Raw genomic sequence first — 16761 nt, forward strand, 5'->3', positions numbered from 1 at the left:
TTCCTGGCCTAGGATAGTTTTAAGATACATTAGGAAAGGAGCAAGTTGAAGAATATATAAATGTCAGTCGTGAAAAGAGCTACGCATAGGAACAAACTACAGGCGCCCTATGAAAAAAGCTCACTATTGAACACTACTCAGAGTTCACGTCATCTTTTCTGAAAGAGTAGAGTCGATCCCTGTGCAAATGACCATGGAATTCACTAGAAGGTCAGTGTTCCCTTTAGGAAAGCAAAGGCCAGTGAGTTCTCACGGACAAAACAATTTGCCCTCGTAATTTAGGAGGTGGCTGTCTTGGTGGAAACAGGAGCTGTACGGGCTTAATGATGGCTGGGGAAAGGCTCAGTCTTTCGCTTATTTGCATTCATTTCTTGATTGTGATGTTGTTACATCCCAGGCTAGTTTAAATTAATATTTAAACATGACTCATTTACTGACTGAGTGCATATGCTCCGCTGGATTCTCTACTAAATTCTTTGGGTACAGTCAAGGGCTGTCACCCCCCCCCGGTCAGGGCAGTTCAGGTGGGGATGGGGCAAGGCCCTGAGCAGAGTCTAACAGAGCGCGTAGGGCTGAGGGGAGGCCTGGGACCCAGGCAGGCAAGGGGACAGTCCTCCTGAACTCGAGCACAACCGCGGACCTTGGGAGCTGCAAAAGGTGGGATCGGTGCTGCTAATTCAAACAAGAGAATTCCCTCAAAGGAGAAAGACCGCATCTGCTCTTGGACGGTGTTCGCCCAGGGTTTTTATCTCACCGGTGCAGTAGGGGGGTTTTATTTTACAAGTAAATATGACTCTCTGCCGGCGTGGCTCAGCGGCTGAGCATCCACCCAGGATCCAGGAGGCTGGGGTTCGATTCCCGGTCAGGGCACATGCCCAGGTTGCAGGCTGGATCCCCAGTGGGGGGCGTGCAGGAGGCAGCCGATCACTGACTCTCTCATCGGTGATGTTTCTCTCTCTCTTCCTCTCCCTTCCTCTCTCTGAAATCAATACAGACATTAAAAAAAAGTTTTTTAAAGTAAATACGAGATCTTTGGAGCATGTCCTTTTAAAATGTCTTTGTTTAACCATTTCATAAGCCCTGATTGAAAACGGTTAGTGTCACTTAAATCAATTTATGCTGCTTTTTATGGAATTCATTTCTGATACCATTTGGACATTTTTCTCTTTCTTCGCTTCTTTGCTTTTGGAGTAAATCTATCTCCTAAGTTTTATTCTGTTCATATACAGTAATTCCATGCTTAAAATCAGAACTCGATCTAAAGGTTGCCTAACCATTACTTTGCTTAAAAGCACGTCCTGCTTAATGGGTTTTTTCTTTAGAAAAGCCTCCCGCCTTCTGTATTTGTCATGTGCGCCTAAACAGTTCTTTATGTATCTCAGTGACACTGAGAATCCCTCGGGGTCAGGAAGGCACAGAAACGTAGGGCATTTGATAATCAGGTGTAACTTAGTAGCTGCCCAAGTGCTGTGTTTCCGAATTGTCATTCTTGCAGCTGCCTTGTAGTTCCTCACGTCATTCCGGCCTACTTCTCAGTCGAACCAGGTCTTAATAGCCAGCGTAGCCAATCTAATCCTACGGTTTATTGTGGGCGACCCTAGTTGGTCTGTTCTGAGCTTTTTCTTCCCTTCCCGGTGAGTGGAAGTTATACTTATGCCCCGCTGGTGGCTTGAGTCACCTCAATCTGTTCTGCAGTGAGAGGCAGCCGCTCCCTGTGAGAGGCGGGAGCGAGGACCCCGGGCCCCACATTAAGGACAGGCCCCCAGCTGAATTTGGAGGCGCGGCCCTTCCGGCCAGGCCCAGCAGATTTGCTGGGGTGCAGAGTGGTGCGACCCTTTAAAGCCAGCCTTGGTCTCCCGTCCCCTCTCGGCCTCGAAACAGGATGGGCACAGGCTGGTACAACCTTGGGAACATCTGTCGCCTTTTCAAGGGTCTCAGCTGAGGACAATCCGTTTCGAAGGGGGGACTGAGATCCTGTTGACCGGGGTGAAAAAAGGCCCTGGGCAGAGAGGAGTGTGGACGTGTTTCCACACACGGCGCAGTCTATTGTGCCTTCCGCCAGAATGGGAGTGAAGAAAGGGATTTTTCTCTATTTCTCTATTTCTTCCTGATGAAACTGCCAGGAAAAAAAATCTCTCCCCATGAGTGCTTAATGGACTTAAAGAACTGTGGAAAAGTTGCATCCCCCGCCTGCTTTTACCCTCAGTGCTTGAGTCTTACACTCAGGTAATCAGAGTGTGAAGGAACGTGTGCTTCAAGTCCTCACATCTGTTTCCATGGAGTTTTCTTAAGTTAACTTTTACACTAAATCCAGACGGTTTAGACAGCAATTGTTAGGGTCTTAACTTTTTTTTTTTTGTAAAAATGAACATATCAGTGATTATTTTTTCCCTTGAATTTGGTCGGTTCATCTTACTCCAGTTACCTAACATTGGGCTGCAGTAATCATTAAAGGTAGGTAATTTCTGTAGGAACAGTTACCAGGGCTTTTTGTTTTGTTTTGTTTTTGTTTTAATGTTTTTATTTATTTCCGAAGAGAGGAAGGGAGAGGGAGACAGAGAGAAACACCAATCAGCTGCTTCCCTCCCGCACAGCCCCTATTGGGGATGAACCTGCAACCCGGGCCTGGGCTCTGACCCGAATCAAACTGGGACCTCCTGGTTCATAGGCCGACTCCCAACCACTGAGCCTCGCTGCCGGCACCAGGGCTTCTTCTCAAGACATTTTCACTACCAATTTTGCTCACTCCATCTATGATGGTCCTTCCATTTAAGTGAGGAATGATGCAGCGGATATGTGTGTATCTCCTGCAACCTTCTGCTTCTTAAAACAAAACAAACAAAAATGTATTTCAGTATCTATACTTCTCTTGACCTGATCTATGTTTCTGGAATCCTCATAATTTTGAAATAATATATAGAAAGAAAACTCTAAGATATAGATTTATGCCTGAGAGAAAAGTAGATTTGTATAGGTTATAATGATTAGTATCCTTGTGATATTTATAGTAAATATCTGAATTTATACATTTTTTTTTTTAAAATAGAATGGGTCCTTTGATACTCAAATTTTTGTAACAGCATAGTATAGTCACACATGATATATTTCATAATTGTTTTAAATGCCCTTTAAACTTACTAGCTAAATTGGGTATAATGCATTTTATTCCCAAATTAAAATGTTAATTGCTTCATAGTCTTTAAAAATATTCTTTTTAGTTTAACTGCACTATTATACCCCCAATCCTATTTACATACATGCAATTAAAAATATAAAACTACAATGTTGTATGCATGCCTTCCTATGACTCTCATTAATGACAATCAAGTTTTCCTATTTTTAAACCCAAAGTAAAAATAGCAAAACAAATTCAGTATAAAAAGTAGAATTAGGAATACAAAGATCATGCGTTATAAATGTGGAAGAATTCGGTGGGCATGATTGAAACAGCTGTATTTTTCAAAGAAAAGAATCCTTACAACTGGGTGTTAATTAACATCTAGACCATCCCATTAGGCCAGGGGCAGCTAAAATCACCAGAGTGCTTCATAACGAGTGTGCGCGAGGTGGGTGATTCATATTTTTATTTTCTTGCTTCTAATAGAATTATCTAAATGCGTTTAAATCAATAGGTGTGCCAAGCATGGAAAACCTTGAGAGCATAAGTAAAATGAGAAGTTTTCTAAAATCAGGTCATTCGGAAACTCACATAGAATAAAGTGGCTGTGTCCCAGGGGGTGGCATTAAGATGTCCCAGGTAATGGGAGACTGGGCTGGGACTGCGCTTTCCAGTCACTGCAGATACACCATGCAGATAACTTCCCCACACAGGAGAGATCAGATCTAGCGATATCTAATGGTTAAATGGGAGAAAATACATCTTTAGACCTTTAATCTGCCTCCTTGTATATCTTATGCTAAAGAGTGAATGTTTGTGTCGTCTCCCCTCCCCCCCCCGCCACATGTTGAGGCCCCAAACCCCAATGAGATGCTGTTTGGAGGTGGGACCTTTGGGACATACTTGGGTTTGGATGAGGTCACAAGGGTGATGGGATTGGTGCCCATATACGGGGGTGAAGAGAACAGAGCTCTGTGAGGACCCTGCAAGAAGGCGGCTGTCTGCAGCCAGGAGCAGAGCTCTCACCTGAACCCTGCCTTGCTGAGACCCTGACTTCAGACTCCGAGCCCCCAGCTCTGAGAAATCAGTGTTTGTTGTGGGAGCCCCCAGTCCACGGTGTTTTCTTACAGCAGCGAGAGCAGACTAAGACGTTTTACCTTCGGCATTGGGGATTCTAGATGTACCCCCTGTAAACGCCTGAGTTAGATTAAAGAGTGAGCTGTCTATGGTAAACCGGGGTGTACACGCCTCACCTCAAGGGCATGGAAAACCCTCAAGGTCAGTCATGCTTTCTAGTATGAAAATACAGCCCAATGTGGTCCGATTGTCAGGGTGTAGAAAAGTCAGAAATAGAGACTGGCAGGTACAGCCTTCCCATAACAAACCCTGGAAGACAGAAACAAAGTAAGAAGCAAACACAAACATCTGTGGGCCAGCACGTCTGCAGGTTGGCTGTGACCAGAGCAGCCTTGCGCTGCACACCTGGCTCGACGAGCCAAACACGGAGAACAGCCCCTGTCTCGCTCCGTCCGTGTTCACTCAGACATGACACAGACTAGGAGAGTTTGCAGAGGCCGCTAAGGAGCTGTCTTCCAGAAATCTGGAAAGATATATTTTGTCTTAATCTAAGGAGGAATATTTAAACATTTAAAGAGTAACTAATAATTTTCTACCAAAGAGTAGAGCTCTTTTTGTTCATAACTATGTTTTAAATAAGCATTTCATATTTTAAATTATTTAACTATTGGGTGGTATTTTATACTAATATCTTATACAATAAAGGAACAGCAGGATCAATCATTATGGATTCTAGCACCAAATGATGCTTTTGCCATGAGCTACTCATTTGACCTTGTAGTCTCCAAAACATAGGCTTTTTACCCTAAAGCAACCACCTCTTTCAATTCCTGTTCTATGAATGGGAATTATGACTTACATTAGTACTTAAATAAAATTTTAAGGTGTGATGGAGAGCCATGCCTACAGAATTATTTATGAAAGCACACTTCGCTTTTATAATTATAAAGTTATTACTATCCAAGCTATATAGAATATCAGATTAAACACAAGAAAGGCTACGGCCAAATTCTTTTCTCGTTGCTCAGAAAAGCTATGAAATGTGAACACAAACTCCTTCTTGGTATTTGAAATGCAAAATAGCAAATAATTATGTCTGAATATCTAGGGTCCTTAGGACTCCTGCTTTGGACAGTGCAGTGTGGACCAACCAGCCTCCTTTCATTACTGGGTTATGATTCTCATTCCCATACGTGGAGTTTGAGACTCTGAACCAATCCTATTTCTCTGAATTTCATTTTTGTCGTTGATAAAATAAGGATATATGTTCCCGTTCTTCAAAGCTGACTTATGTAGGTCATTTCACGCATAAGGCATTGAGCCCAATTATCCTCAGTGACTGGTGGTAATTTAGTTGCTTACTGAGGCTCATTAACCCTCTCCTGTCTCTGGAAGGAAGGGTTTGAGTTACTCACTGTAGCATTTTTTCTGTTGGCATTACATATAAAAGGCCTAACTAAATAAACATAGCGTAATGAGCATTCATTTCCACAACTTACTCTCAAGTACACACAGGCGTTAGGAGTTATCATGCCTTATTTTGGTCATGAGGCCTGTTTGTTTATATTGGTGCCAATACATTTTATCATCAGTCTGATTCGAGTTAGTTTTCTATCTAGCCTTTCGTAGTGAGGGGCCCTCCCTTAACTCGGGGTTTAGAGTCGCCGTTTCACTGGATGGGGAATGGGCTGAAGGACAGATGCCTGTCATATTCCTTTTCGGTCATTCAGACCTAAAAGTGGGACATGGAACCCCTCGCAGCTCAGGAGGTGAGGAGTGCTTCGGATTTCTCCTTGGTGCAGGAAGGAGTTCAGGTCCACAAGAGGCCACTTTCTGCTCTTCTTAGCCATGGTATCTTTTAGGGTGGCTGTTCTTCAGCCTTTTTCTAAGCATGCTCAACTCCTAAAAATTCACCTTCCAAGAAACTGGCTCATGTCATCCCTTCTTCCTTCGTAAGTTTCCTCCCCAACTTTCCCCTCCTGGATTTTCCTTCTGGATACGAGGTTAGCCTGAGTGTCATGCGCTCTGGGGAGCTGTACACTCAGCTCCACGCAGCTGCTGGGAGAATGGCCGACCCTATGTGCACATTTTATGTGTGAGAAGAGCACTAAGTAGAGCTGAGTGGCCCCGGGTACAAAGCCTGCAGGACCCTGGGCCAGCCGGCTCTCTGCGTCTACACGCGGGGAGCAGTCAGGTTAGTGCCAAGGAGAGACGCCCAGGGGCACAGGCAGAGAGACAGGGGCCCAAATATAAGTGGAATGAGAGAATGCATGCCCAGGGAGCCCCTTTCCTATCTGGGGAAGAATAGGATTATGCATAAGAATCTCATTTTATCTGGAAAAACAATTCCTCTATTAAATGCCTTTGCTCCTGGGAGATTGTTGAGAGCTCTCGGAATACTCTCCCGACGGTCTCATGTCTCCCACCGTCTACATACCCTTCCTGTTCCAGACTCATGTGAAGTGTCAGATTGGTTTATGGCTATGGATTCTCCAGTAGCAAGTGTCATCTGCCTCCTTCAAATGCTGCGCCAAGCTGCTCGCTGGCCCCTTACTGAATTTAGCCTCACACCCTTCCTTTTCTATAGTTCTGCATGTGCCTGGAACATCCCCTGGGGCCGTGGCCTTTCTGTCCTTCGTAGCCCCTGCAGCGTGTGTCATTAAAACTGATCCACAGCAACACGCAACAAATATTTCTGAGATGCGTTTATTTAAAGATCCACTTTTCCCAAAGATTCTATGACTTAGGGCAGTGCGATAGAGCAACGTGCAGCAGAAATCTGCATTATTGTTTTTCTCACTGAAGGGCTTAGGAGGCTTTTATGGAAAAAGTATAATTCAAGAGCTAGCACAGGTCTCGCCGCACTACATTATTTCTGACAATTTTGATTTGAGCTTTTCAGAAAGTCATTTGTGTTCCACCTATTCCAAACCTAGAGATACAGTTGCACACCAGTAGCATCATCTGCTATTTAAACACCTAAATGTTCCTGTGCTTTGGCATTTAATACCAAACCCAACCCAGGTGTTTATCTCTTTGAGTTTGTTCTTCAGGGAAAACATGCTGAGGAATTTGACATGTAGCAGCAGAAAATTCTATTTCTTCTTAAAAGTGATAAGCCGTGAACCACAAAGTCTCAGATACTCTGGGGCCCAGAAGGCCTGGGTGTCTGGGGGAGAATGCCTTCATAAAACTCCCTGTGGTGCCCCATTGTCCTCGTGGTACATCCCAGACACTTCCATCACGTGGCCGCCTTTCTGTGCCCCACCCTTGACATTTTGCCCACACCCCATCACAGTGCTTATGGCATGGAGAGGCACCCACCTTCCTATTTTCCCAAGAAATTAGAAGGTTCCTGAAGACAAGACCTACCCGTTTCTCATCCTCAGGATCCCACCTCCTAGTCTAAGGGTTAAACCACAGGGGCTCCGTTAATATTTACCAAGTTAGTGACTGACAACTGGAAACCTAAGTCCTTTCTTTTCTGCAAGACAGGAGCATATTTAATTACATAAAATAAATTGGAGCATGTAGACATCCTCAGGAAAATGCTAAGCGTAATGTAATGAAAGGTATATATTTTTAATTATTATTACAATTTGATATTGGGGAGACCTTCATAAGAAACTATAGGCGCTCCAGCTTTCTGAGCACTTGCCTTGTGTGTGTGTTTTCCAGCACATCTGTTTTCCCGCCATGGCCCCTCAAAGTATCTAGAGCTACTTAGCTCTCAGTGGTTAAGTTCTTGGGGCCCCCAGCCGCCAGACCCCCACACCCCACCTCCGGTTTCAGAAGATCAGGATGGAAGGCCTATGGATATACTCTCACCAGCGGGTTCATCAGAAACTCCTCACATGCACCCAACCTGCTTTGATAGATAAAACAAGGTAGGGAAATAACTTTCCACACTGACAGAAGCCCTGAGAGTTCTACCTTTTCTGAGTCTCTGCTTTTATTGATTTAATCAAGAGTAAAAATAGATTGAAAGGAGGTTTTATTTTAAGTAGGTAAGAAAACGGGACATTTGTCAAATCCGCATACAGCAGTCAATGACCCTGATGAAATAAAACCCCACTCGAGGGGGTTCGGATAAGATTGTTACGTGTAAGACTAGGAACATTAAGACACATTTTAAAACTCTATGGAATCAGGGAATTCTGTAAGGAAGCATACGCTGTCTGACTTACATTTGTATCTCGTGGAATCTTAAACCTGTGGTGGCCCCTTAGGATTTACGTAGCATGGCACTTTTGTGTTTCTCAGGAGGCTCGGTTTCCCAATCAGCCAACAGTTGGAGGGAAAGGCGGGGAGAAGAGGAAGGATTAATCAAACACGCCCCGTCCCTAGACTTGGCCCCAGCAGGAATCTGGGGGCTCTTTTTAACTTGTTCCTCATATTGGGCTTTCTCCCAGCAATAAGACACAGGCCGCTGCCAGACCCAGAAGCCCGCGGGATCTGTCCCTTGCCCACCACTCCAGCACGATCCACCCCGGCCTCCCGGGTGCAGGACTGTGTGTTTCTCAGACGCACCAACCCTGCCCTTCTGCAGACCTGTGCCCTTGCTCCTCCGGCCCAGGTCACTCTTCCTTCAGGTCTTCACAGATCCAACCCATTACCATCGTCATATCTCAGCTTCAGTGCCATCTCCTCAGAGAGAGACCATCAGTGACCTCCCCAGGTAAAGGCGTGTCCCTCGGTTACTGTCTGAATCATCTCCCGTCTTCCCCTTGCCTTCTACCCCACCTTCCAGGTGGACAGGAACCCAGACCTTCCTCCAGGGTGAACAGCTTGCTGATGTCAGAACCACAACCAGCATCCTGGTGAACTGGACTCATGTGTCGCCTCTTCTAGAACCTGTGTAAGGGTTATGATTTAAGATTTTTTTTTTTTTTTTTTAAAGAAGGCAGTCAGCATGGGAATACCTGGTTCAAGATGGAAGCCCAAGCTGGTGATCCACACTTGTGCGGAGACACAAGATGAGAAAGAGGAAAAGTTGTGGGAAATTTGAGAAAAAGTATAACCCCCCCTCCAAAAAAAACTTTTAAATAAGTGCTCTCCAATTTTTTTCCTTATGTGATGTCCTTGGATTAAAACAAGCTGGTGAAATGAACAAGGTACGGTGCCCGATGGCTTTGTGATTCCCGATCACAAGGCCATCTCTTGCAGAGGACAGGCCCAGGCCATCAGTGAGCAGGTTACACCCGGTTGGAGTGTCCAGAGTTGCTGACTGGGGCACAGACATTCACTTCTTTCACCAATGGTGACTGTGGGCCGAAAGCGCTGTATCTTGGTCATAGTGAATATCCACCTTTGCCTTCCTGAAGCCTCTAGTCCAGAACAATTGCAACAATAGGTCCCAGCCCAGAAGCACTTTTATCAGACAAAGCAATACAACTGTAAAGTTATAGATTGTATGATATTAGAAGAAAAAAAAAAAAGGATTTTTAAGACACAAAAACCATGTGAAAGGCCTCAATGGGGAAGCTCAGGTTTAATGTCTGGATCCCGGAAGGATGATGGTGCCCCAGACAGAGCAGAGAGTGTGAAATCCTGGGTCCTGTCTAGGAAGAGACTGGAGGCCTGTTCTAAGCATTCCCACTTGGGGTGATGGCTGACAGCTGCGTGGAAATGGACCATGAGACCACCATCCAAGCAGGCCTGGCCTTGGTGACAGAACTTAAACAACGAAGCATTAAGAACACAGAGAAGCATGGCATTTGGACTTAACAGAAGCTCAAAAACAAAGAATAAAACAAAACAAAAACACACAAAATGTTTTCTTCCAGAATTACTGGCATATAATTCAGTTTTAAACACCAAGCAGGTGAGAGGGAAAATGCAAGCCAGGTAGGGGAGAGCAGGTGTGCGGAGTGAACCAGACAGCGGACTCCAGCGGGCGCGCCCGTGACAGGTGCCGGCGGACTCGCTGCTGGGGTCGGAGGAGAGGATCAGGGCGAGCCCGCCGGCTGACCAAGGAAAACAGGGTTCTTCGCAGTGACCCCCTGATCCTCCTGAGCCCTGGGACGCGACCCCTGGCCGCCAGGTGAAATCCAGCACCGGCAGGAACCCCAAGCGGGCTCCCCTCCCCCGGCCGCCGCGCGCCCCCAATAAAGGACCGGCCCCCTCCCCACCTGCGGGCGCGCGTCCGCGTGAATCGCGCTCCTCCGAGCTCGGCGCTGGAGAGCCCGGCGGGGAGGGGACGGTCTGCGTCCAAGGAAGTGGACCTGGGCCAGGCCGAGGAGACGGGAAGGGCAAAACTCTCACGCAGGGAACTGTAAGTTCGGGCGAGTTGGATGACTTTGCCTCCGTGCCTCCAGGCCGCTCGGGGAGGGGACGGGGAGGCGCGGGCGGAGGTTCCCCGACTCGCCCCCCGCCCGCGCCTTCGGACGCGCTCGCCGCGCGGAGCCACCGGGCCGCGGCCCCTCCTCCCTCCCCCGCGCCGCCGGGTTTTCCGGCGAAGCGCTCCATCCGGACCATCCGCCGGGAGGGCGCGCGGGGTGCGCGCGGGTGTGCGCGCCCGGCGGCCGGGCGGCTGCCTCTCCCACAGCCCGCGCTGGGTCTCCGGAGGTGCCCGGGTCTCGGCGGCTCCCCGGGCCGGCCGCGCGCGCCGCCCACCGCCCTCCCCGCCGCGCCGCGCTCCCTCCCGCCCGGCGCCGGCTCCATCCCCCGCGCTCGCCCCGCTCCGGCTCTCGGGCCGCGCGCTCCCGCCGCTCCGGACCTGGTGTCCCAGCCGCCCGGGGGAGCCCGCGGGGCCCCTCGGAGCTGCGGAGGCGGCGGCGGCCGGGGCTCGGGCCCTGCGCCCGCATCCCGCGGGGAGGGCTGCGATCGGAGCGGACGCCCGCGTCCCGCCGGCCGCGCGGTGCGGAGCGGACGCCGCGAGTCCGCCGGGCGCGCCGAGCTGCGCGCCCTGGGTCCCGGTGCGCCCGCGGGCGCCCGGCCGCCGAGCCCGCGCCCTTTCGGATGCAAACGCCCGGGTGGCAGGCGCCCGACTCCGCGGGGAGCGCAGCGGGGCCCCAGGTGAGTGTGGGGGGCGCCGGGGGCCGGAGCGCGGTGCGCATTTGGAAGCTGGGCTCGGCATGGAGCGGAAAGCGGCGGGGGTCCGCCTGGAGTTTCCTTGGCGTCCCCAAGTTACTGCTGTGTGGCCGCGGGACTTGCTCTGCGGGTCCGGCCCGGGGGTGGGGTGGGGGGGGCAGGTGCTGGCGGACCCCAGCGCGCTCCGGGGGAAGCGACCGGCCCCGTGCGCGCCGCCCTTCCCCGGGAGGAGCAGCAGCGGGCCCCGACCTGGGATGGATGGCGCCGAAGTCCGCCAGGCTCTGCAGCTGAGGTCTGAGAGTGGACGGAGGTGGGGGGTGCGCCTCCGTGTGCGGGGTCCTGCCCTCTCCCAGCCGCGCTGGGCTCCCTTTACCTTCCGCGAAGGTGGACCTCACCTGAGGGTGCTTAGCTTTTGGCTGTAATTAGTATTCTGCTGCTACAGCGCGTCTGCGGGGCGCCCCGCTTCCCCTCCGCCCCCCTGTGCCTTGGGGGTGCGCTGGGGAAGGGGCGCCCCGCCGCCGGGTGGGCTCCCCCGGGGGCGCCCCTGCGACGCGCGGCTGGCTGCGTGGGGTGGTGAGAGGGGCCTGCGGTCCGTGCTGGCCGCACGTTCAGGTCGTTAGCCCGGGGATGCCTTGGGGACTGTCCAGGTGAGTCCAGGTTGGCGGGGGGCTCAGCCAGTCCGGGCGCGGGAGCCTGCGGGGAAGGCGGCCGGGACCCGTGTCTGGGCTTCGTGGTTACGCACATTGGAGCCGGGATGTGCTCGAAACGCCTTCTGTTTTGCAAGAGGCACCTTCTCTGTACTGGATCGTGTATCAAGGGAAGGGAATTTCTTTCAACCCGACGCGCCCTTCCCGGTCCCTGGAACCAGACAGGTGCTGGGTCCTGTGGGCAGCCGGGCGCGCACCCAGAACCTCGGGGAGGGGCAGCCAACGTGAGTGACGCGAGGCTGTGGGGCTGTTGCTGAGTGACAGGTGTGCCCTTTAAAATTCAGATGAACATCACAAAGACCGTGTATTTTAAAGGAGTTTAGGCGCAGCAGCCCCCTCCCTTTTTGACAGGAAAGTTTCCATCGATAGGCACCAGCTGCATCTCCTAGATTTTAAGTGCGTCTTTAGAAAGGCGAGTTAGTGGGGGGCAGGGGAGCCGAGGGAGAAAGTAATTTCATGGGCAGCTTTCCCCGCTCGCCCCAAATTACTTCTTTCCCCAAGAACGAGCTAGAGGCTGTGTTTACCCAAGCGCTCTTCCTGTCCCCTGGATAAAGGCGAAGTACATTAGGAGCCCTTTTCTTACTTTTTAGGGCTACTTGGAACAGGGTGAATTACAGTTCAAAAGAAAGGAGGCAGGTAGTCTCCGGGGCAACTTTGTGGAAATCCCCCCGGGGCGAGTGTTTAATTGGCAAGAGGGCCCAGAAGCAGCTAAGGGGCATCCAGCCTGAGGAGTCTTATCTGGTCAGGCTGGCCGAGCGTCCGTCTGCGACAAGAAAAATAATAAACAATAATAAATAGTGCAGAGCAGCACCCGGCTGGAAGCCACGCGCGTCCGCAGCCTGCAGGGAGGGGCGTGTGCACGCCCGCCCGGAGAGCGCGGTCATCAGGGGCCGCAGCAGGTCAGCAGGGCCGCGCCGGCCCAGCGCGCACACCCCCAGCTCGCCCCAGGTCTGCTTTGTCGATTCCGGAGCACGGAGCTGCCCCGTTCTTAAGAAAGAGCAGCTGGCGAGCGCCTGTGTGACTGCAGTTTGCCCTTGAATCTAGCTCCGTGTGCCCAGTGCAGGAGAGAGGGTGGGGGGCATCGGGAGCTGGCCCCTGTTCAGCCGGCTTGGACCTAAAAATCAACCCACTGTGAGCCTGGGGGGGGGGTGTTGATGTCTTTGCTGGTCTCCCTGTCATTCAGCACGTCAGTTTTTCCCTCGGTTTGTTTGCTGTTGCTGTTTGTGGGCAAAGCTGCTTAAACTTCTCAGAAAGTCGACCGATAGGAAGGAGCGAATACATCTTGCGCGCCCGGTCGCATCCTCCTGTGGTCACGTTTTTAGAAACCTTTCTGAAGTGCTGAGCCCGTAAGTTGTTTCGTGCCGTGGGTTTCACGCCCGAGTGATGCCAGCCGTCCTCGATTTTGTCGGGTTTTGCGTTGGTTGCATTAGTGGCTTGTGTCACACCGTGGCTCTCCCAGGCACACAAAAAATGCGTCTGTCTCACTCCAGCGGCTTCAGAAAGCCTTCATTTACATTGGGGGTTTCGGGACCTTCTAAGAGAACGGATGCAGGTGAGTGGATGGCGCAGTGACTCCTTGGCGTGAAGGCATCGGTCGCTTTTAAATGGGGTGACACAGGGGAGCTGAGGACAAGGGAGGGGGGCATGGGATCGGAGTCCTGTGTGTGTGACCGGCTCAGCCTCTGACAGGCAGAGCCGGCGGAGCTGTGAGCAGCTGTCCTCGGGTGCCTCCTGTGGGAATTTGTGGGTCCTGCACAGAGATACCCCGGCCAGCACCGGCACCCCCTGTCCCTCTGCAGGAATCCTCCCCGACAAAAGGACGGGTGCCAAGGAATATGCAGGCATCTGCCGGCACCTTCCTCTCAGGTTACGCCGCAGACTCGCGTCCTGGTAGAATTTCTCGGGCTGTTCTGCGTGTTGATTGAAACACGGTGCCTTCTCAGTGAAGTCACGTGCATCACAGGTGGCTCAGTGGAAATGGGAGGGCAAGTTGAAAATTAAAGTTGTTACAGTGAGGATATGCTTTAAAAGTATCAAGGAAAACCCTTTACATAAAATTCTGCCGCTTTGTTGTTATATAAACAGCTCCGAAGGGCTGTGCTGTATCGTTTTGTTTTCTGGTTAACTGTGGACCATTGTTCCTCTGTCTCTGTCCTTCCTTTCACCCCCCACTCAGGTTATTTGGGCTCGGTCGAAATGGACTCTGTAATCCACCTGGAGAAGTTTTCACGCCCGGTCTGACCCGAGACACACCGCAGGCCGTGGGGTGCATTGCCAGGGCCCCTGCCTGAAGGTTTGGGCCAGTGACCCGTGGGCGGCTGTGGTCTGTGTGGTAGTCACGCTGTCTGACCCGGGCAGCTCATGGGCTCGGTCACGATTTCTTTACGTTAAGAAGTCACGCTTGACAGAGGGCCCCAGCTTCACTAATTAAAACGTAAAAAATTATACCTCTTAGGCCCAAAGGACGAGAGCTGTTTCATTAATATTTCAGTGACTGAAGTTTAATGCTCAACTTTCAGTGGTAAACAGATGAGACGATGGGAATGGCAGAGTCTCCCTGTGCTAGAAGCTGCAGGTGGCAATGCTAAGTCTAGAATGATTGTATTGGGTACACTAGGGGCCCACAGCCGTCTCCAAACCCCGGGTTTGCAGCACGAACCAAAGAATACCATGTGTACCTGCTTACGTCCTGAGATGTTTTCCCGGTCGGGACCCTACCCCTGAAACCTTCAGGGGCCGTCGTTGAGATTTCAGCGGAAGCAGTTGACTGCTGCGGTGTCACAGCGTGGAGGAAGTTATGTTTTGATCACCAGGGCTGTTTAGGAAGGGGGGGGGGCGTTTTAAACTTGGGTACGGCTTGCCCTCCCTTTTTTTTTTTGTTTTGTTCCTTGTAGACATATAATCCTAAGGAACAGATCCTGCCCCCCTCTCTTCTTCTGCCCTCCTGACCCTCCTGGATGGAAATCCTGATGATTTCCTGCTTAGAAAATCCAAACTCAGGGTGTGGAACAATTTCAGCGAGATCAACTCTGCTTTTCTTGGCCTTTGGAGACGACGATACGTGCCAAAGATAATAAATTAAAAAGCGCTTCGTTATCCGAGTGAGGAGTATGTAACAGCCCCTGTAAATGATCTGTTGCATCCAGGGGTGCCCAGTCCCATCGGTAATTGGCAGTGCGACCTTGGGATCCTGTAGATTTCAGCTTGGTCCTTAATAAAGAAGACAGGTCCGCCTTGGGTTTTTCCGACGCCTGTTCCAGCTCGTGTAAGGAGCCATGCACGGGGGGACGTCTTTATGGCTTTTGGTCTAAGATGAACCCTCGGGAGACCAGTCCCGAAGTAGCATCTTCTTTGTCGCCCACAGAGCCCTCTAGCCACGCTGTGAAGTGGCGTCCGCCCCCCTCGGGAGCCTGGATGCCCTTCACCCTTCATGAAGACTCATTAAAAACATGTTGCTTGTCACAATGTAGGCCGGCTGTTTGAAAGCAATCCTGGGAATGACAGTTTCCTCCCAGTAGGCCAACAGCAAGAATTTTTTCCCCATTTTGTTACTGTAACCACTGTGAAGTCTGGTACTATTATGTTTTATAGATCAGCCAGCAAGCATCGGGGGGAATATCACTTAGATTCTGGAGGTGTCTGGCAGTCATCCATTATGGATTTTTTTTTTAATTCTCATGCATTACTTTCTGTCAAGCACACTCACAGTCCTCCGATCTCGTCACCATTGTATTCCTAGAAAATGCATATTATTGAATTTATTGCGTGGCTATCACGGCCCATCTAATTGTGAGCTGTACTCCTCTTTAAAAGGGAGGCGCACCTTCCTTGAGATGATAAACTGTGTTCCTGCTGAAGCACACACCGGGTGCATTTCCAGGCCCAGAAGCCCCGCGACGATGCTAACTCCAGACACAGAAGCACACGTCGCTGTTTCTTGCCCACAATTCCGAGAAACTGGGATGGTTTAAGATCTTTAACTGAGATACACTGTAAACGGTTGGTAGTTTAGGTTAGATTCCGAGAACGCACTCCACTTTAAGTGCCACAAAAGCTAAAATAGTGATATATCTTATTTTAATATAATTGATAGTCATGTTTTATAGCTCAAGTTATTTCCAGAAGGCATAGAGGACCGGGTGCCTCTTAAAAAGCAGCTTGGCTTATCTCAACTAATTGGCAATTAGGCGCGTGTGGAAAAGCACTGGTGTAAGAGCCGGCGTGGCTGGATATGTTGCATTTTATGCCCCTTGTCATGTTTTTCGCCTGCTGCCTTTAACTGAGACGGAACTGGATCTGGAAGATCTGTGCTTTGACTAAGGAACGACCCGTATGCTGATTCTTACGTAAATTTTGTTGTTGTTGTTAAGGAATTTTTCGTCATTGTTTTAGGCACGAGCAAAACATTTGCTTAAGAGCATGATCGTGACTTGCTCGGACTTTTAAAGGTGGTTTCGCAGGTAAGCGAGGCAGAGAACCCCAGGAAGTTTTATAATAAGGAATTCCTTTTGGTAAAATAATATTAGGTAGTCAGGTTACCTGAATGACACACTGTGTCTGTACTTGGAAACAATTGTTGCCACTTAGTTGAACAAAAGTAAAGGGAGCAGATGAAGCCTTGCAGGTCAGAGGCCTGGTCTTGATTTAGTCGATGCTGTCTGACTGGTTCTCCGCGCCCCCCCCCCCCCAATTTTCCTTTTTGCTTCAATCATTTAAAATTTCTTTTGCGAGGCTGCATTTTGTAGTCTCTTGATTAATGTTGTTTTGCTGGTCACAGTGTTACTTGTGGTGATTTTCGTGTGTTGTTTGGGAAAAAATTAAATGTTA

At 50.1% G+C, this 16761-nt stretch overlaps 1 protein-coding gene across 1 annotated transcript in view; it reads left to right on the forward strand.

Moving 5' to 3' along the window:
• Positions 1–11053: 11053 nt before the first annotated feature.
• CDH7 (cadherin 7) overlaps positions 11054–16761 on the forward strand; it is a 106537-nt gene continuing 100829 nt past the window's right edge. Inside the window, exon 1 of the mRNA XM_081149829.1 lies at positions 11054–11212. The gene's annotated coding sequence lies outside the window, so the exon portion shown is untranslated. The remainder of the gene's footprint in view (positions 11213–16761) is intronic.

Source organism: Miniopterus schreibersii (genome assembly GCF_964146895.1).
Source record: "Miniopterus schreibersii genome assembly, chromosome: 10".
Taxonomy (NCBI): Eukaryota; Metazoa; Chordata; class Mammalia; order Chiroptera; family Miniopteridae; genus Miniopterus; species Miniopterus schreibersii.